This window comes from Pinus tabuliformis, chromosome 7, assembly GCF_031772625.1.
Source record: "Pinus tabuliformis cultivar Carrire ecotype Pingquan chromosome 7, CPIR1, whole genome shotgun sequence".
NCBI classification, from domain to species: domain Eukaryota; kingdom Viridiplantae; phylum Streptophyta; class Pinopsida; order Pinales; family Pinaceae; genus Pinus; species Pinus tabuliformis.
In genome coordinates, this window is record NC_142293.1 from 1,494,032,076 (window position 1) to 1,494,052,370 (window position 20,295).

Sequence of the window (20,295 nt, forward strand, 5' to 3'; positions counted from 1 at the left end):
CTGTTTTGAGGCCGAATTGAAAGGAAACCTCTAGGAAGTCACCAAAATCCTCCCAAGGGTCTCCCACACCATCCAACCATCTGCTAACCCTTCCATCCAATGTTAAACATCCTTAATTCACCTGCCACATCACCAAAAGAAATTAGTTTGCATACTTGATTTTCCATGAAAAGACAAAAAGAAAAAAACATATTTATTTCAGTCCCTTTACTCGCACATTAGTGATGTTCAATGCTTCTTGCTTCTATGCTTAGATAGTAGCATTTGGTTCATGATAATTTAGGATTATTGCAAAGCATAGTTTCTTGGCAGTTAATTAGGAAATGGTGTGATTTAGCATTGAATTTTCATCTCTTTCGTTGTACTTTCTTTCTTGCAATAGGGTAAGGTTCCATTTCGAACATTTCATTTTCTACAATTAGTTTAGGATTTTACTTTAGTACATGCACTACATTATATGATGAAAACAAAGGAAGGACACATTGTATGCCACACATATGGTGCCAACACCTCTTAAGTTTGTACGAACCCCGAGTTGATAATTAAAGTCTGTAGCCTTGGGAGTTGCATTATTCTTGTTGCAATACCAAGGCACATCACACAATGGGACAGATGTAATTCCTTTCCAGAAGTTCTTGTAGTTTCATTTTTAATTCTGTCAACTCTAGAATGCTCATATGGTATAGAGCTGGGGATATCATAGATGTTCCTGGTAGCAATTCGATGGTGAAATCTATATTTCGTTTTTGAGGAAGTCGAGGAATTTCCTCAGGAAAAACATCTTGAAAATTTTGTATTACAGGTATATTTTCTAAAGAATTTTTCTTTTCCTTCGAGTTGGAAAATCCTACCCGAATTTCATAAATTTGACATCCTTTTTAGATACATTTTGCCAACAATGAAGGAGTTATCGGTCCTAGTTTTAATGGCCTTAAAATACCTTGCATTTCCTACCTTTTTCCTTCCTCATCTATAAAGCATATAGTTTTAGTTTTATGGTTTATAAGGGAACAATGTTTTTCCATCCAGTCCATGCCGAATAAGAAATCATATGATCCTAGGGGAAAAAGGTTCAGATTTGCCTCTAGGGATTGATCTACTATTTTCTGCATGAAATCACTGACTTTAGACAATACTCCCCTTTTTGCCCTTATGGCTAACTGTACTAACAAAGGATTCTTGAATTTGACAGCTTGGAAACAACATTGATCAACTATCCTAGGGCTAACATAACTTAAAGTAGCAACTGGATTAGTTAAAACAAATATAGTTTGGTCAAAACTTTTACCTTTGAATTCCACCATGGTGGGCTGGTACTCTGCCTGGTGGTCTTGAATGGTAGCATTGATTTTGGGAATGCTTCGGGCTACTTCTCCCATAGTGGATGGCTCTTGAATCTACAAGATCTTATCTGTTTGTTTGCGATTGGGACCATTTTTAATGTACTGTGGTCGTCCACATCCCCAGCATTGTACTGGGGGTCTTGCTGCGAGTTCAACTTCTATTCGGCCTAACTGTTTAGTGGTGTTGGATTCATTGGGAACTCTAAATATGGTCTCATTTTTATTAACATTTCTATTAATATGTCCCTTGTGAAGTCCATTATTAATTACAGACTTGCTTCCCTTGTTGCCAATAGGGAATTTAATCCCCTTTTTATTAGTCCACTTTCTTCCTATATCTCCCTTCTGCTGTTTTTGCTGATAACATATTCGAGATTTTCTTATAACCTCATCCACGGTTTTTGATTTGTCGAATTCGAGGCGCTCCTTCATAAACAAAGGAAGACTACTCATAAATCGTTGCACCTTATCCTTCTCCTCTTGTATGTAAGGTACATACCGAAGTAAGGATGTAAATTTAGTGATGAACTCGTCCATGGTAAGTTTTCCCAATCTTAATTCATGAAACTCTTTTTCTTCCTCGTCATAAAATCATTTGGTTAAATAGATTTCCTTAAAGTATCTCTAGAATTTTTCCCATGTAGTGCTCTATTCATTTACCCCACGTATAGTCTTTACCTCCTCCCAGCACAGGGTGGCTTTACCTTGCAAGTGAGAAATGGCCAAGCAAGATTTTAAGTTATGGCTGTATTCATACAGATGGAAGTACTTATTCATATTGATAAGCCAAGATTCCACTGTCTCTTCTTGTTCACAATCAAAGAGGGGTGATCTTATTTTCCGGAATTCTCCTTGTAGTTCTATCTATTGTCTTTTTGTGTCTTGTATTTTGATGCATTATCAAATTTTTCTTCCTAATTATCTTTCCCCCCTTCTGTCTCTTGATACTCTCTCTGGTATTCCTGTTCCCCAGACATTTTTCCATATTCTACGCTAGGAATTGGCTGATGCTGGTTCTATCTATCTGATAGGATTTTCATAATATTCTCTCGTTCCTGCATCAACCTTGCATTATCTTCTCACACTCGTGCCATTTCACTTTTCAGCTCTTGTACTATTTCTAGAATGGTAGTATTGGTGTTGCGTGGTTCCTTCCCCAATTACACCCATACTTGCAGGTTATTTTCTAGAATTGTTGTGGGTCCTAGACCTGGCATGGCTCCGTTCGATCTGTTTCCTCTTTTCTTCATTCTAGCTATTTGTAGTTGTTTTACTGTAAACAAAAAAATAATCACTCAAATGTTAAACATTAGTTCCAGAGGCCTCAATTTTGTAACCTAAGCACTTTGATACCACTTGTCATATATCGACTTAAAAAAAACACTTTGGCTACAATACCCTATAGTAATTTCTATAATGATATGGAACCCAATAATTTCTTATGTTCATTGCAATCTATATATATATATATATATATATATAAGCCATGGCAATCATTTCAAGCATTGAATAAATATCTGAATGCACTTTTATAAACTACAAATAATTATCAACATCATAACCTTAATATCGATGGTTGAGTTCCATGTCTGTCACATTAATCGATGTCATATTAACTCTATACCATACATATTAATATTATAAATCTGATATATCTCTACATTTATTCTAACTTATTTCCGTTGGTACTCTTGAGCTTTGGTGGGAGCAGCTCTCGACGTGTCTATCGTCCACCTCACAGATGGTCGTTCCTCCTCAGCATCCTTGCTTCATCGATGGTTCGACTATCTTGTTCCCATCTGACGGTGCAAACTTTTCCTGGTAGCATCTGTTATCAAAAGTGTGAGTTTACGATTTCACTTATTGATTTTTGGTGCACAAAAATCCGGTGATGGCCTTAGGTGGACTGGCTTAACTTATGAACCCTTCCACACTTCCCGAGTGATTCCTTTGTAGCTGCGGAGCGATACTCCTGGTTTGGTTTCAGTAGGGGATCTAGTCCGTCTCGTATCTCTGACAGGTACTCATACGGTAATTGTATCGTAATATTCTCTATGGAATATGCATCTTTACTTAGAGCTTCTAATGTCTGCGTTGTTATGGGTTTGGTTGCAGGTGACTTCGGAGGATTCATTGGTGCTCTAGACTATGAAACAAGGCACTGTCTCTGATGCACTGTGACAGTGCTATGTCATATTATGCACAGGGGTTCGAGGTATATGCTTGTCCCTTTTTGACTCTAAGGGTTCTGAAGAGGTCAATCTCTTCTGGGCGCTGTAAAATAGAGAGGGTTATGCTTGTTTTGTTTTAAGTTTATGATGGACCTTTCGAGCATATTTCGCTACTAAGCTTCAGGTGTAATTTATGAAGTTGAGCTCCAATAGTGGTTAGCCTTTGCTATAGGGTATTACTATAATTTTGTATTAAACAGGGTTTTCCTCCATTTGAAAGATACACAAATGTATTTAACTTGAGCATTTCATGCAATTAATCATGTGTTGCATCTATGTTCTCTATATTTGCTATGGTCTAGATGCTCATGGTTCAATGCTCAATTCGATATTGATTTCTATTTCATAATTTCACTATTTTGCCTTTACGAATGCTCTCTTTACAAATTCCTGGATAAGTTTTTTATCCCAGAGGGTTTCATTCTTCTTGGTTTGATTATTTCTATCTAACTCTTAAACTAGGTGGGTGGAACTTCTTGATTTCTTATTCTCATGCCCTAGAATTTTCTATATTATTTATTTTAGAGAATCTTTATTATCAGGGTCTTGACCCATGAAGAGAGGTATTTTCCTGTAGTAGATGAAGCTTACTATTGGTTTGCATACAGGTTGGGCCAAAGGGAAAATCTCCTTGGGGAAAACCCTATCTGATTGCTTCATCTCCTTAATATTTATAGGGAAATATTTGTTCGCTTGGCCTACCTTCATAGGGATCGAAACAACGCTATCAAAACGGGTTTATATATCAATTATGTAATTTCAGTTGTAAATTTTCTTGTGCCTAGAAATTTGTGGCAACTCCCGGTCCATATGCGAGGGTTTCTATTAGCAGTTAGTCGCTTTGAAATTAAATGATCATTTATGTCTATATATATGTCCATATTAGCGTTAAAACTATTTAATTTTCTAGAGTTGTCCCGAAATTCGGACTATAAATGTATGAGCTATGTAGTAAGTCTTTTGAAGATCCTTAATGTTGTATGTTGTTTTATTTAGAAAATAAACACTTTCACTTTCCCATCTGTCCTTCCAGCACGACAAAATTTCCTACTTTTTCCCTCTTCAAGTTCTTCTCTGGGGTACTTTCTCATTACCCTCTTGATTTCCTTCTTGGAGAATTCATAATCACGAAAAGTAGTTACACTTAGGTAACTACCTATTCCCCAACTTCTTGATATGAAAGAGAGTTACAAGATTTGTTAACACTCTCAATAAATTATCATTCTTAATGAAAAAAATCTAATAAATAGTTCAAATGTTATAAAATAATAAAAATCTAGTCTTTTGTTTTTACTGTAGTGAATAAAATTATTACAGTTTTTTTCATTGGGACATCACATGTACTAAGCACCCACTTTTTTGGGGTAGTAAAAAGTCATCCAATTTTGAAAAGTAGTTATTTAAAATACATTTTTTTAGCATACTTTTGACACTTTAAATTTTATTATTCATCAAGTATGAGCATTTTTTTAGACGTTAGTGATTTTCATGTTGATTTTGAAAAGTGTTGATGCAACATTAACCCGTTTTTCTAGAGGGCTTATTTTTTACACTTTAAACTTTCTAATGTATTAAGTGTGGTTAATTTTTTTTAAATGTTGGTGATTTTCATGCAGACTATCAAAACCATCAACAATTTTTTAAGACATATTTTTGACACTTCAAATTTTCTTATGCCCTATGTATGCACAATTTTTTTTTGAAATGTTGATTATTTAACCATTATTCTAGTTGTCTTATTCCTTTTCTTGTTTTTCATCCTAAGATGTTTGTTTTTTAAAGGTTTTGCAAACATGTTTTTTGTTTTTTCTACAATGTTTTTTGTAATGGAATTTTCAATCTTTTCTTGGAAAGTTAAAAAAAAAATAACATTTTGAGGTTATGTCTATTTATATATTTATATATCATCTATGAATATTTAAATACACAAAATAATTGTCACTAAAAAATAATAAATTTAAACATCATACAGAAAAATACATATTTTACGAACTTTTTCATTAAAAAATACATGTTAAATAAAAATATTTATGAAAAAGCTTAATAAGAAAATTGGAAAAATAAGAAATTTATAATTTTTTTATGAATTATATATCTAGATACTATGACACTTGAAGATTTTTTTTTTTCAAAAAAAAATTGATTCAAATATAAATTGAAGTAAAAAATAACAATAAAAAAATGTTAAAAAAATAAAACATAATATATATATATATATATATATATATATATATATAATTTAATTAAAAAAATAATAAAAAGATTTATAATTTTATATATATATATATATATATATATATATATATATATATATATATAATTTAATTAAAAAAAATAATAAAAAGATTAAAAATTATAAAAGACATTTAAAAAAACATAAAAACAAGTTAAAAAGAAGAAAAACTTAAAAAAAAATTAAAAAAGAAAACATTAAAAAAATAAAAATAAAAATTTGAAAAAATACATAACAGGCCATTTAAAAATAATATTGAATTTTTTTTTTTTTTTTTTTTTTTTTTAAATTAAGAAGAAAAAAATTCAGCTCCACTGGCCTTGGGTGGAGTCGATTTCGAGAATCAGCCTTGCCCCGCCTAGGGGATTGGGAGGCTTAGCTGCACTTGCTTGGGCAGGAGGAAGTTGTATGTAGCTGAGGCCCTGCATAGGGCCATGGTCCACATGCCCTGGGCCAACGAAGTCCAATTTCCAGAATCAAACTTGGCTAGCCCAAGGCTTGTGGGCCACAGGCCTGGCCGGGGGGAGGTGCATGCAACTATTTTATACCCAGGGCCGCGACTGCAGGATCCCTGGAAGACAAAGACTAACTTTAGAAATCGGCCTGCCTAGGGATTGTGAATCTGAAGATTTTTTTTTTCAAATGTGTTCTTTTGATATTTCGTAATTTTTTTAATTATAATTTTTAATTTTTTACTATTTTTAATTTTTTTAATGTTCCTTTTAAATTAATTTTTATTTTTATTTTATTTTATTTTAATATATTATTTATTTATTTCAATATTATTTATTTTATTTTTTTAATTATTTAATGATGTATTTTTTCCTATATATGTTTTTCCTGAAATACTATATATATATATATATATATATATATATATATATATATATATATATAATTTTTATCTTTGTTTTTTAGTCTTTTATTTTATTTTTATATTTATTTTTATTTTATTATTAATTTTTTTTTTTTTAATATATATTTTTATTTAAGTGTTTCTTCTTCTTTTTTTCCATTATTTTAGTTCTGGTTTTCTTTTGTAATTTTTATTTTTATTTCTTTATATATTTATTGATTTTTTATTTATTTTTAATTTTTTTTGGGTCTTTGTCGATCCTCAACAAGCAACCTGATCCCACTATGTGTCAATTTGATAGTTGATTTCAAATTTTCATTATAATGGATTGATTCGACCCCCGCATTGTGTCAATTTCATGGTTGGCCTTTAACTTTTCATTACAATGGGTTGAGTTCGCCTACACCGTGTCTCAATTTGTTAGTTGTTTTTAAATTTTTGTTGCAATATGTCAACTTTTCTTAGGTTAAGATTTTAAAATCATTATACTTTTAGCATTTAAAAAAGAATTTGTTCTTGGTATAATGACTCTTTCATTCAAGTGTTCATTCAAAAGATTTTTTAGTCATAAATCTTTTCCATAATGCTGTGGTTGAAATATGTTGAAAACACAAAGTTTTATGTCGTCATGATCTTTGGTTTTAATTCCATAGTTGGAATTTTGTCAAAATTTTAAGGCTATTGTAAGTCATGGTATTTTATCCTTAATGTTATGGCTGAAAACATATTATATCTATAACGTTATGATTGAAAATCATTAGAATTTTAAGGGTTTTCAGAGACGTGATATTTTATCCTTAATGGCATTGCTAAAAATATTGAAAATCTACCTCGAGAAAGAAACACGTTACTCTAGCATCAACGCTTTTCATTTCGGGTTGGTTTTTCATATTTTTTTGGAGTTTTATAGCTAGAGTTCTCGTTTTGAGTTTACATATCCCATTTGATAGCTTACATTCTTCAAAGTTGTTTACCCCTTGGGATGACATCATCATATTAAATCTTTTAATAATTATTTTTAAATTGATTTTGTTTATACTTTTTCTTGTTTTCATGTTTATCTTTTTACCCCAAAATTTCCGTAATAATGTGAAATGGAAATTACCTAAAATGATCATTTATTTTACAATGAGATTCTTAACATTTTCACTATACCTTTATGTGAAACACATTAATTTTCAACTCTATCTATTTCTGGTGTATATGTCATGGAATTATTCCTTTCGTTTATGTCCTTAGCTATAATAATTTATAGTAATTAGCATATCATTATCTTGTCTTTACTTTACAACTAAAAAACACCCATAATCACAATAAAAGTCCAAATCCTATTGTAATTGCTCATCTTTCCATGGTGGAAATCATTTCACTCGACGCTCATACTATTTTCTCCTTGAACCTCCATGTAATATTATAATATTGTTTGAGAGATGGGATAGCAACTCTTTGTTTATCCTACATTATTGCTTAATTTTGTTGACTATATTACTAAAATCAAATTAGTGAGAATAACCATATACTCCTTTTTTGTAATGGTCTCTTCACAAAAGGAATCCAGAGAGAACTGAGAAGGAATATTTCCTATATTTCTTGAATTATTATTGATCCACCCTTCACCCTCATGTCCTACTCCTTTTTCCTCTCCTAATAGAGTTCCACCAAATACATAATTCCAACTTCCATTTTTACTTATTAATTTTCTCTAAGGTTCCATCAACCAACTCTTATTTATGTCATTATCTACATTGTGCTTTGACTTGGCCCTATTTTCTACCCACTACACGGTATGGAAATGTAGAGAATTGGGTCATGAAACACACCTCCTACCTTTATTCCAGTTCTTTCTCTCCTTTTGTGGGAAAATAGGTCATTGAAGGAAGAGGGTGTCACTAGATGCATGCACCCCACATTTGAAGTTGTTGGCATGGCTATTGTGCTTGTGTTGATGCAATGTTTTATGGAGGTGTTTCTATGCTGTGGTTGTTGTGCACCCTACAATTGGTGGTGTTGGCATGCTTCTTATGCTTGGGTTGATGCATTGTGTTATGGAGGCATTATTATGTTATCTTTGTTATGCACCCCATAGTTCAAGTTGTTGTCATGCTTGTTATTCTTGTGTTCATGCAATATGTTATGAAGGTATTCCTATGCTATGGTTGTTATGCTTATTGATGTATTGTGTTATAGTTGTGCTTGTATTGTTGTCGATACTCCTACGTAAACCTACAAGTAAGTTTGATGCTCAAAAGTAATGTGATATTGTGATGCATTTTTTCCATATGTGAATACTTGCATAGGTTGTGCATATGTTGTTTAAATCCATTTGCTTGTGAGCAACCACAGAGATCAGGTGAACAAAGGTTTGGCCTCAGATTTTCGTTTGAGGTGTTACAGAACAAAGGTGTTATAGAGGTACCCAAAAATGCAGGTTAATGAAAGAGGATGCATGTTAATGTTGTGTTTCAAGAGGATTCAAGTTAATGTAATTATTTTTCGATCATTAAAGCTGGCTTATATTAATGCATGTTATTTGAATATTTCAAAATTGATTTTATGTGTTTTAATATTCAAAAGTTGAGAGAGTTTGGGAAATTAAACGACAACCTTAGAATGCAGTGAAGAAATGTGTTCATTTGAAGTTCTTTCATGGAATACTAATAGTCAACAAACTATATTTATAAAAGTTGTTATTTTAGAAGGTAGAAATTATTAATGAGAATATGATTTGAATGAGTTGTTTTGATATATTATTCATGAGTTATCTGGCACAAAGAGGAAGAGGAAGAAGAGTAGATGTGAATAAATTTTGAGGAAGAGAAGGTAGTGATAAATAGATGGAGGTATGCAGAGTTAAATATCAAGAAAACCAACACATTCTATCATTTATGTATCAGGGGATTATAGTTTCCTCTTAGATAGTAACTTGAAAAAGAGCATGTTGGAGCCTATTGATGTGGATGTAGGAGCTTCCAAGGAACTTGTAGCTTGTTAAACAGAAGAGAGGGTGGAGCCTCAAAAATATCATGTAATAAAGAAGGCAAGAGATTTCCTTTGCATCAAAACAATAACAAATTCATGGTTTTCTCCCTTTATGGGTTTCCACTTATGTCTAGTGTTCATATGTGTTGGTTTTGTGTGCTTACTTTTATGTTGTCATAAAATTTTGTTTACATAATAAATCCACTTTTCATATCATGTTATGTTACTCCTTTGATAGTTTAGATATATTCAATTTTCCAACAATTAGTATCAAATTTTATTGCTTTTGTATGATCTTAATAGCTAGAAGGTAGACTAGGTTGAATCATGGATTATCAAAGCGTACATATGCTCATTACTGCAAACTTTCAGGAATGGAAAGAGAAGTAAACGTTGACTTGATAGCTTATGGATGTAATGTTTTGAAGTTAGTATGAAAGGGATATAGTGAGATTCACCCTCAAAACAAGAAAAATAGTGTAATGCTTAGGAAAAATTTACAATTTACAACAATCTATAGATCTTGAGATGGTCATAGATCTAAGATATGAAAAATAAATTTGGGATAGGTTGAAGGCCATGCATGAAGGAGATTTCAGTAACAACAACAAAGAAAAAGAGAAGAAAATTATGAAGAAGGTAAAGGCCTCTCAGAAGTGTCCATACATGTTCTGTTAGTTTGATTGTACTTGATTGTCATGAGGAGAAGAAAAATGAAACGAAGCTCAGCTTAAGTCAACCTTGGTTGAAATAGAAAGAATTACCAATGACTAAAATAATAATAAAAATCCTATTGTATAAAAATAATTACATTTTTTTAATAAAATATCATAACATGGAAAAAAAATATTAACATTATTTGTTTTTTTAAATGTTATGATACATTAAAAAAATGATTAATAATGAAAATAAATAAAAAAGAATAACAAATAAAATATTTTATGGAAAGTTCCCTTACACATATTATGAATTTTTAGTTTAATTTCCTTTGCATGAGAAATGATTTTATGTAAGGAAGATTTCAAATGTGAAGGTTGATCTCAATATATATGATCAAAATATTAATAATCAAGGAAACATTTTAATGTAAATAATATAGTTTATAAAGAAAAATTTCCAATATATTTAAAAATAAATTATATTTATATATACTATAAAAGTAATTAAAAATTATAAAGCGTTAAATAATTTTAATAATTTAATTTTAGTGATTTTCATATATATAAATTACAAATCTGAAATTTTTTGAAAAGAATTAAATCTCTTTTTATATAATTAATTTTCAAATATTTTTTAAAAACAGTTTGTACTTCGAAAAGATGTAATACTCTTAATACATACTAAATCTCTAATTTTAATACACTTAACCCTTGCTAAATCTATAATTAAGAGGGCTCTAAACATATTTAAAAATTGAATTGGGATATTTTATAAAATAATTTCGATTTCGAAAGTCTACTTTCATAGCCGGACTATGAAAAACTACACCCCACTTCAACTAATAATCTATTCCTCGTATTTGTCACTATATATTTGATAACAACATAGAATTATTAACACGTAAACTTGAAGTCACTGGATAAACCACACATTAAAATAGGGCTGAAAATAAGCAGCTTGTTATGGGGTATTAAATGAGCCAAAGTTGTACTTATAGTTTAATATACAGCTTTTGTTAATTTAATATCTCATAGACTGTTGTATATTGAAAATAAATAACATACTTATGGTAAGCTGTATACTAAAAATAAATAATTTGTTATACAACACTAAAACCAGAACTGTATAAAACATTAAATAAACCAAAACTGTGTATGCTGACTGTTCCATTTTGATCCGGTGAAAATCAAATCAAATAACCCTACTCATTTAATACCCTAACAAACTGTATATTTGTTGCCTTAAAATAAGGCCAAAAGCGTACTTTATAGTGACTGCGATAGTGCAATCATTATTGAGGGGCGTGTCAGTGTTGTTCGTTGCAGCTGTCTAGACTCTATTGTCGATATAACTATTCCTTGCAATAGATATAAAATGGAAAGTGGATTTAGTGGAGTGTCTTCATCTTCCAACACATCGAAGAGTTCGCTGCATAACATCCAAAGACGAGGACTATCAGCTACAAAATTAGAAAGTTTGTTATGCTTCAAAAGATTATTTTGCACTGCACCGTTGAAAAACAGCCGATTCTTGATACACAACGATCATATTTCCTGTCGGCCATTGGGCATTTTTCACCTGCATTGACGAATATTGTTTGTAGCTGTTTATGGATTAACTAAAACTAAATCGTCGCATTTTCCGTCGCCTTGTTGTCCCGTCAACCGATTTCTTGTTTTATTTGATAATATGTTGCATATTTTTTCGTTATTGAGATTTTAGTTTATTAGTATTGGCTGCATCGATACTTCCATTACATCGTTGACTTTGAACCTATCGAGAGCCTATCACCCACTACAAACGTGCATGAAAAAATTGAGTGAATAATGAACCCAGGACAGAGGGTACCTGCTTCATAGAACTTTAACAGTTGTAGCAGAATGCACATGCTATTATAGTCTGCGAACATTAAACGTGATAAGATACGCACTGCCCTTTTATATATATTTTCACAAATATGTCTTTCGCATATGGCCGCAAGTCGATCAGCTCTCTCAATCATTAGTACGTTATATATAAAAAGCAATAGCAGTGGGTGAAGGAGAATTGACAGACCTTTTTATATATATAAATGAGTTGCCACGTATATCAGTGGGGTTTCACGTTTCTGCAATGAAGCCTGGAGTAGCCGAGTCGATGGCCCACATATAGGACGACGGAGAGAATGATTGTAGTGATATAACGACGCTATGATATTATCGATCGTTCATTGATCAACCGATTTGGTGTGACGTGGAACCTAGAGTTGTTCACGAGTCTGGAAAGTTGGCGCGCCATATAAAGAATGGATTATGTGAAAAAAATTTGAAAGTTGTCTTCTTCTATAACCCTTTTTTATATTGTTTTTTTATTTTTATTTTTAGTGAAAAACTTTTAATTAGTTTTGAGATTTTGAAATTATAAATATTAAATTCAATATTTTAAAAATTAAAAATAAATTTTAGTTTTTAAAAGTAAATATTATTTTGAGTATTTTTCACATGGCTCTAAATTGAATCGTAAGATATTAAAATTATATTAAAAATAAATAATTTAAAAAAAATTATACAAGTCAAATGTTATAATAATAATGATTGAATAAGTGTCACCATAATTTGCATTAAAAAAAATGATTAGTAAAAAATATTAATAATAGATTAAAATGGTTATTAACTCAAACAACAAATTATTATGTAAATAAAGCAATTCTATTTTAAATATTTATATTTTTTTTATTGTTGAAAGTATTTGTGTATTTGTATTTTTAATTTTTTCTTGCTTTTTATATTAATTTAGCTATCACATTTTTTATAAAAAACAATTCCTTAGCAACAACATTACATATTAGGCTCGTTTTTTAAACTTTTAAATTAAATGTGATTTTCTCTAATTTATAAAAGTGTTTGTAAAACCTCTTATCACAGAGCGTATATATTTGTAATTGTCTCGTATAGTAAATTTATCATCAAGAATGAATATATATATGAAATGTAAATATTAGTTAAATATATATAAAAGTTAATATTTATAATTATAATCTAAACTTTTTTTATTAAAATGTATTTTTTATTATATCGAGTTTTAATTTTATTTAATAATATTATTATGAATTATAATTCAAAATCTATTATAACTTAAAATTTGACTTAACAAAGTAGAGGCCCAGTAGCATTATTGATTGAGAAAAATATTAATAATAAAGTAACAAGTGTTCGAATTTTGAAAAAAGTAATTAACAAAATAATATGTTACTTATAAATTTAACTTAACTCAAAAATAAATTTTTAATCAAATACCTTTAAATTTTGAATTATTATGTTATTCTATTATATAAAATAATTATAAAATATTTACATAAAATAATTACATATTATTGTAAACAATTTTGTTTTTTATTCATAATAAAAATAGTTTTTAATTTAAATAATATCTATGAAATTAGATATCATTTTTGGAAGTTAACTACTTTAAATAAGTCATTCATCTTTGACCATTTCCAAATAAAAAAGAAAATATATATATATCTATATATATATATATATATATATATATATATATTATATATTTATAAAGATAAAAAAATTCAGTTTATTATTAAAATTGTAATCGTAAAATTATATTTTTTCTCTATATATTTGATATTAAATTAAATTTTAATTATATAAAAAATTGCGTGAAGTAATGTGTTAATTAATCCGTGCTTAATGGGAAGAAAGTTATATGAATATGTTTTCGTTTATTATATTTGCAAATTGGTATTAGGAATATGTATACAATGTTTATCATAAATATTAATATTAAATATGATATAATATCAAGTTGTTTATATATATATATATATATATAATTTTGTGTGAAGTAGTGTGTTAGTTAATATTGTTTAATAGGAAAAAGTTATATGAATGTCTTAGCTTATTATATTGGTAAATGGGTAATTAGGAATATATATACTAGGTTTATGGTAATATTTATAATAAAGAAAATGGGAAAAGTAAAACTCATAAAGGTAAAAAAATAAATTAAATATTGGTTGGTTAGCTAAAATGAGATATAGATAAAAAATAATGAATATATGGTTAGTTTTATCAAAAACACATTTCATCTTACTTTAAGTAATTAAAATTAATAAAATCACAAAAATGAATTAAATTAGAATTTTATTTAAAATTAAAATTATTATTATCATTTAAAAAAATTATATATAAAATAAATTTAAATATATTTAATATATATATATATAAAATAATATTTTTAATTATGAAAATTAAATCTTACTTTTTCATAAATATTTTTAATGTATAAATAAGTTTTGTTACAATACAATGAACCAAAATCATAGCTTATCATTAAAAAAATTATAAGCCATTTTGTCTCATACAACAATTCACTTGGCAATTAAGAAATCCAATATTCAAATCACTTGAAAGTAACCTAGTCTACTATGAGGAGAATATTTCTTAGACACATAGGTATAGAGTTAGGGATTGGAATCAAGCTTGTGTGACATGAATACGACATTTCTTAGAGATAGAGGTATAGAGTTAGGGATTGGAATCGAGGTCATGTCACATGAATACAAGCCCTTTTCAACTATCTAATGGTCCAGTTATCTAAACAAATTGACTAAACTACTTTAGCGATATATCTCAAATTTTGATTTGTATATATTATTAAGAATACTATAAAATATTCTATGAAAATTAGATCTCTATCATCCACCTAATTATTAAAAATTAAATTAAAATTATGAAATTTTATTCCAAAATAAATATATCGAGTAATATAATTATAGAAAATAAATTAGATGATTTTCAAAAAAAATATGAATAATTTTTATTCATAACCATTTTTCCTATAATATCGAATGGTTCTCGGCTTAAAATAATAACATTTTAGATAGTTAAGTGCGGTGAGAACAATGATAAATGAAATAATTTTTAACATTAAGTCGGGTAGATTGAGATTTGAAAAACACTTTGGAGAGGATATTATACCAAATCTTATGCTGGGAAAGACGTTTCAATTTGAGAAACTTTATTGTAGTAAATAGGATTGTGTGTTTTATTTTTAAAAATATTTACAAGTATCTAGTTGAATCGATTGAAAGCTTTTAAAAAAGCAAAATAATTATGAGCGGAACTTTGATGTGTAGAATGACTTTTCAAAAAAAAATTATAGAGTTTAATTTTATTTATTTATTTATTTATTTATTTTTTTAATTTTTTTTTTTAAATTATAGTTTTTTTTGCATAATTTTTATTGGTTTATTTAAATATTAATGTTAAGTATCTATTTGACGCATAATTTAATTATGTATTCAATGAGTAATGTGTTTTTAGAAGATCCAAACTTAAAAAAAGTGAAAATACATAATAATAAAATAAAAAGTATATGTAGAAAAAATGATATTTTAATGTATTTTCATTTTTTTCAAATCAGGATTATCAAAAGTACACAATGTTAATTCAAATGGATCCAAGAACACTCTTTAAGTCTTGAAATCTTTTTAAAATCATTTCAAAGGTCAAACAGATCGCATGAAAACAACCCTTGGAATGGCAGAAAACACTATCGGGAAGTGAAAAGACTGAGAAAACAGTGGAAACAGGCGTATCGGCAGTTTAAAGTAGCGTTGAATCAGAGCCATCGGATCTGGCTGATCAACGGTCTAGATCCGATCGGCAAATTACAATCGGCAAGGACATACAGAGGATATCATCACATGACATATATGTATTGCAATGGCGATTGACAGAGTCAACAAGGACCGTCAATCAAGCGAGCAGATCGACAACCCACGTTGCATCGCCATGTCGCATCAATAAACAATAGTGGAGCACTTACCAAATAGCCCGTGGGTATGTGCAATGTGTGATTGCGATCAATCACGTCGCAATGTCACATCAGAGTAGCTTAACGAAGCGGAGCCGATACAAGCATAACTCGCGATAGCCGGACTCGATGGAAAAATAGGTGATAGCGTATATTTTTTTAAGTACAATATGTAGGATTTTATAGTATTTTAATGTATTTTCATTATTAAACGAAATACAAAGAGACAAAGTCATTTCGATAAGCGACAGCGACCAATGGGCGGACTTGATAGGAGAATAGGGCGCAGTTATGAAAGTTTGAAGTCCAGTAGAACAATGTTTTGGCATATTTTCATAATTTTGAAAGGCATTTCTCTATGTTGATAGTCAACGGCTGTTAAAGGGATGTCAACAACACAAGGAACTCATTCGTTAAGAAACAGGTGGCCACCTCCCCGAAAGGGGTTATGCCATGCTTGCTAACGCTTAGTAGGGGGATTCGAGTGGATAGAGAGGCCGGGAGACCAAAGGGCGAGAAGGCGAAGGTGAATAGGTGACCTCGAATGGCTTTAAAGCCATAGGATGATAGGGACAGAGACAGAGAACGACTGTTGAGGTAGAATAATGATAGAAACCGAGAGTGAGAGAGTTTGTGTACTTAGGAGGCTTGAGGGGTTCAAGCTGAAGCTCTTGTTATTCTTATTTGTGTGTTGAGACTCATGTTGAGCTCACACAATTGTAAACTCTACGCTGAAAGACATAATAGAACAGCCACCACTGAGGCAGGACTGGGAGACGTAGCCCAAGAGTTGGGTGAACACCATATTAATTTCGTTGTGTTATGCGTATTGTCTGTTATGTTTTTTTTCCCTCATTGCTTAACTGCCTATATTTACTCGCAATCTGATCGATTCATTTCATAAGTAATATAGACAAATCCATGCACATGAGTATGTAAAACCTTATTAATTGTCTTAGATCTCATTATCAGATCAAGTGGTATCAAAGCTTTAGGTTTACTAAGGTTAGACAAGCTTGTGCTAGATTGGTGAATGATAACTAGGTCAAAGCTCAAATTAGGAGAAGGAGAACTGGTTGAAACTAACCCGGAAATTGGTAGAGTCTATCCTAGGAGGGAAATGGCAGAAGAAAATCCCTTGGAATCAAACTCTTAGTTCATGGACAGTTTCATAACCATGAGAGCCATGGTAGAAGAAATGTGTCGAGAATTTAAGAAAGGTCGGAGTGAAGACTCTTCAACCTCCAAAAAAGACAAAGGAACAGAAGAATCTCTTATAGATGGTCATTCTGAAGGAAAAAGGAAAGGAAAAGAGGTTCCTCTGTCCACACCTCCTAACAGCCCTGAAAATAAAAAGAAGAAACCATCTCTAATTAAATTAGATGTTAAATTTGATTTGCCAATATATGATGGAGAATTAAATGCATAAAAGCTAGATAACTGGATTAGATAGTTTGATGTGTATTGCAGAGTGGAAAGCATTGATTCAGACAGGAGTAAAATTCAGCTGGCTAGCCTATGCCTTAGAGGAACTTCCTTGGTATGGTGGGAAGGCAGGACACAAGCTGACTTGAAGAAGCACGATAAAATTCTTTCTGTCTGGAGTGAATTTTTTTCTGCAATTAAAAAACAATTCTATCCACTAGCTTATAGGCAACAAGCTATGATGAGTTGGAAAATTCTTCGCCAATTAAAAGGGCAAAGTCTACAAAGCTACACCCAAGAATTTAGAAAAAGAGCTTTGATTCTAGGCATTTCTTTAGGCTCACCTGAAACTTTGCTGAAGTATATAGGTGGTCTACATAGTTATTTGAGGCACACCATTCTCATGTTTAACCCTACTAGCATAGATGAGGTATCTGTTAAGGCTACCCAACTAGAGGCTAGAGGTAAGAATGTGAACCGAGAGATTGGGGGATCATCAAAACCCACTGCAAGCAAGAATAAGGAGAAGAGGAAGGAGAAATGGAAAGAGAGGAAGGAAAATGTTGTACAAAAGGCCAAACCTTCATGCACTCACTGCAAGAAGGATGGACATGATGATGAACATTGCTAGTCTTTGCATCCAGAGCTGAAACCCAAGAATTTTGATGGCAAGAAGAAGAAGAATGTTGCTGCTATACAAAAAGATTTGCGGTCAAACTCAGGTGATGAAACAACAATCGTAGCCACAGGTATAAAAGGTAAGAATTCTGAAGCATCTAGTAGTAATTCTGCCCAAACTATTGATTATGAAGAAAATGAGAGAAAAAGACATGAGCTTTTTCATATTAAAGGTATTTCCAAGCATCAAAAGATTGATACTTTGTTTGATAGTGGCTCATAAGTAAACTTAATTTCTGAAGCAATTGTAAAGAAGCTAGGATTACTAACCACACCTCACAAGAAGCCATATCCATTAGGTCGGGTATGTGATAAAGAAAAGCTACAAGTGACTAGACAATGTAATCTTAGGTTTTCTTTTAGGTCAACATTTGTAGATGAGGTTGAGTTAGATATCGTTCCTTTGGATATATGTGGAATTGTTTTAGGAAGTCCTTACTTGTATGATAGAAAAACCATTTTCTATAGAGCTGAAAATAAGTATCAAATCGTTAAAGATGGAATCGAATATATTGTAAGAGCTCATAAGCTCAAAAATAATTACACTCTCATAAACTCAGGGCAGATGAAAAGAATTATAAATTCATGCAAGCAATTTTTACTGATGGTTGTAAAGGAAAAGGAACCTGATAAAACCAATGTATTTGAAGGCTGTAATGCTAAACAACAAGCTGATTTAGAAAAAGTTGTTTCAGAATATGATATCATATTTCAAGAACCTAAAGGTCTGTCACCCAGAAGGGAAATGACACATGATATTAATTTGTAGCAAGATGCTCCATTGCCTAACATTGGAATGTACAGGTTATCCGCTTTAGAGAATGTAGAGATCAAAAAGCAGGTACATGAGCTGCTCGAGAAAGGGTTCATAAGACCAAGCACATCACCATGAGGATCTCCAATCGTATTGGTGAGGAAGAAAGATGGTTCGTGGAGGATGTGCATTGATTACAGAGCACTGAATAAAATAACGATCAAGAATCGTTATCCCCTTCCTCGCATTGATGATCTATTGGATCAGCTGAAAGAAGCTGTTTACTTTTCCAAGTTTGACTTGCATAGTGGTTACCACCAGGTCAGAGTAGTAGAGCAAGATGCATGGAAGACTGCTTTCAAAACAAAGCAAGGGATGTATGAATGGCTAGTTATTCCTTTTGGCTTAACTAATGCTCTTACCACTTTCATGAGTTATGAATGATGTACTCAAGGCTTTTATTGATGATTTTGTAATTGTATATTTGGATGACATTCTTGTTTTCAATAAAACATGAGAAGAACATTTGAAGCATGTAAAGCAGACTCTAGATGTTTTGAAGAAAGAAAATCTCTATGTTAAATTATCAAAATGTGAATTTGGTAAAACATCTTTGAATTATTTGGGTCATATTGTAGGGGGTTGTGAATTGAAGATAGATCCCTCTAATGTTGCAGTCATTGTAAACTGGCCTAAATCCAAATCTGCTATAGAAGTTAGAAGCTTCCTAGGAGAAACACAATATTAGAGAAAGTTTATTGCTATCTTTTCCTTAATTGTGGCTCCCTTACATGCTTTAACAGGATTGAACAAGGTGTTTCAGTGGGGAGGCAAATAGCAGAAAGCCTTCGACACCTTGAAAGAAAAAATTAGTACAACACCAGTACTAGCATTTCCAAATCTTCAACAACCATTTGAGATCGAAACCGATGCTAGTGACTATGCCATGGGAGCAGTGTTGATGCAACATGGTAAACCCATATGCTACCATTCTGAGACTTTTAATTATGCAGTAGTTAATTATCCTACATATGATAAAGAATTGTATGCATTAGTCTAGAGTGTGAAAAAGTGGAAACATTACTTAATGGGAAAAGAAACAATTATACATACTGATTATCAGCCACTTCAATATTTGCACTCACAAACTAAATTGCAGCAATCAAGACACTATAGGTGGATGGGTTTCCTACAACAGTTTCATTTAGTCATCATATATAAAAAAGGCATACACAATAAAGTTGCATTTTTGTTGTCCAGACCAATCATAAATGCATCTACTATACTTAATCATAACTCAGTCATGCATGAAAGCTACATTGAAC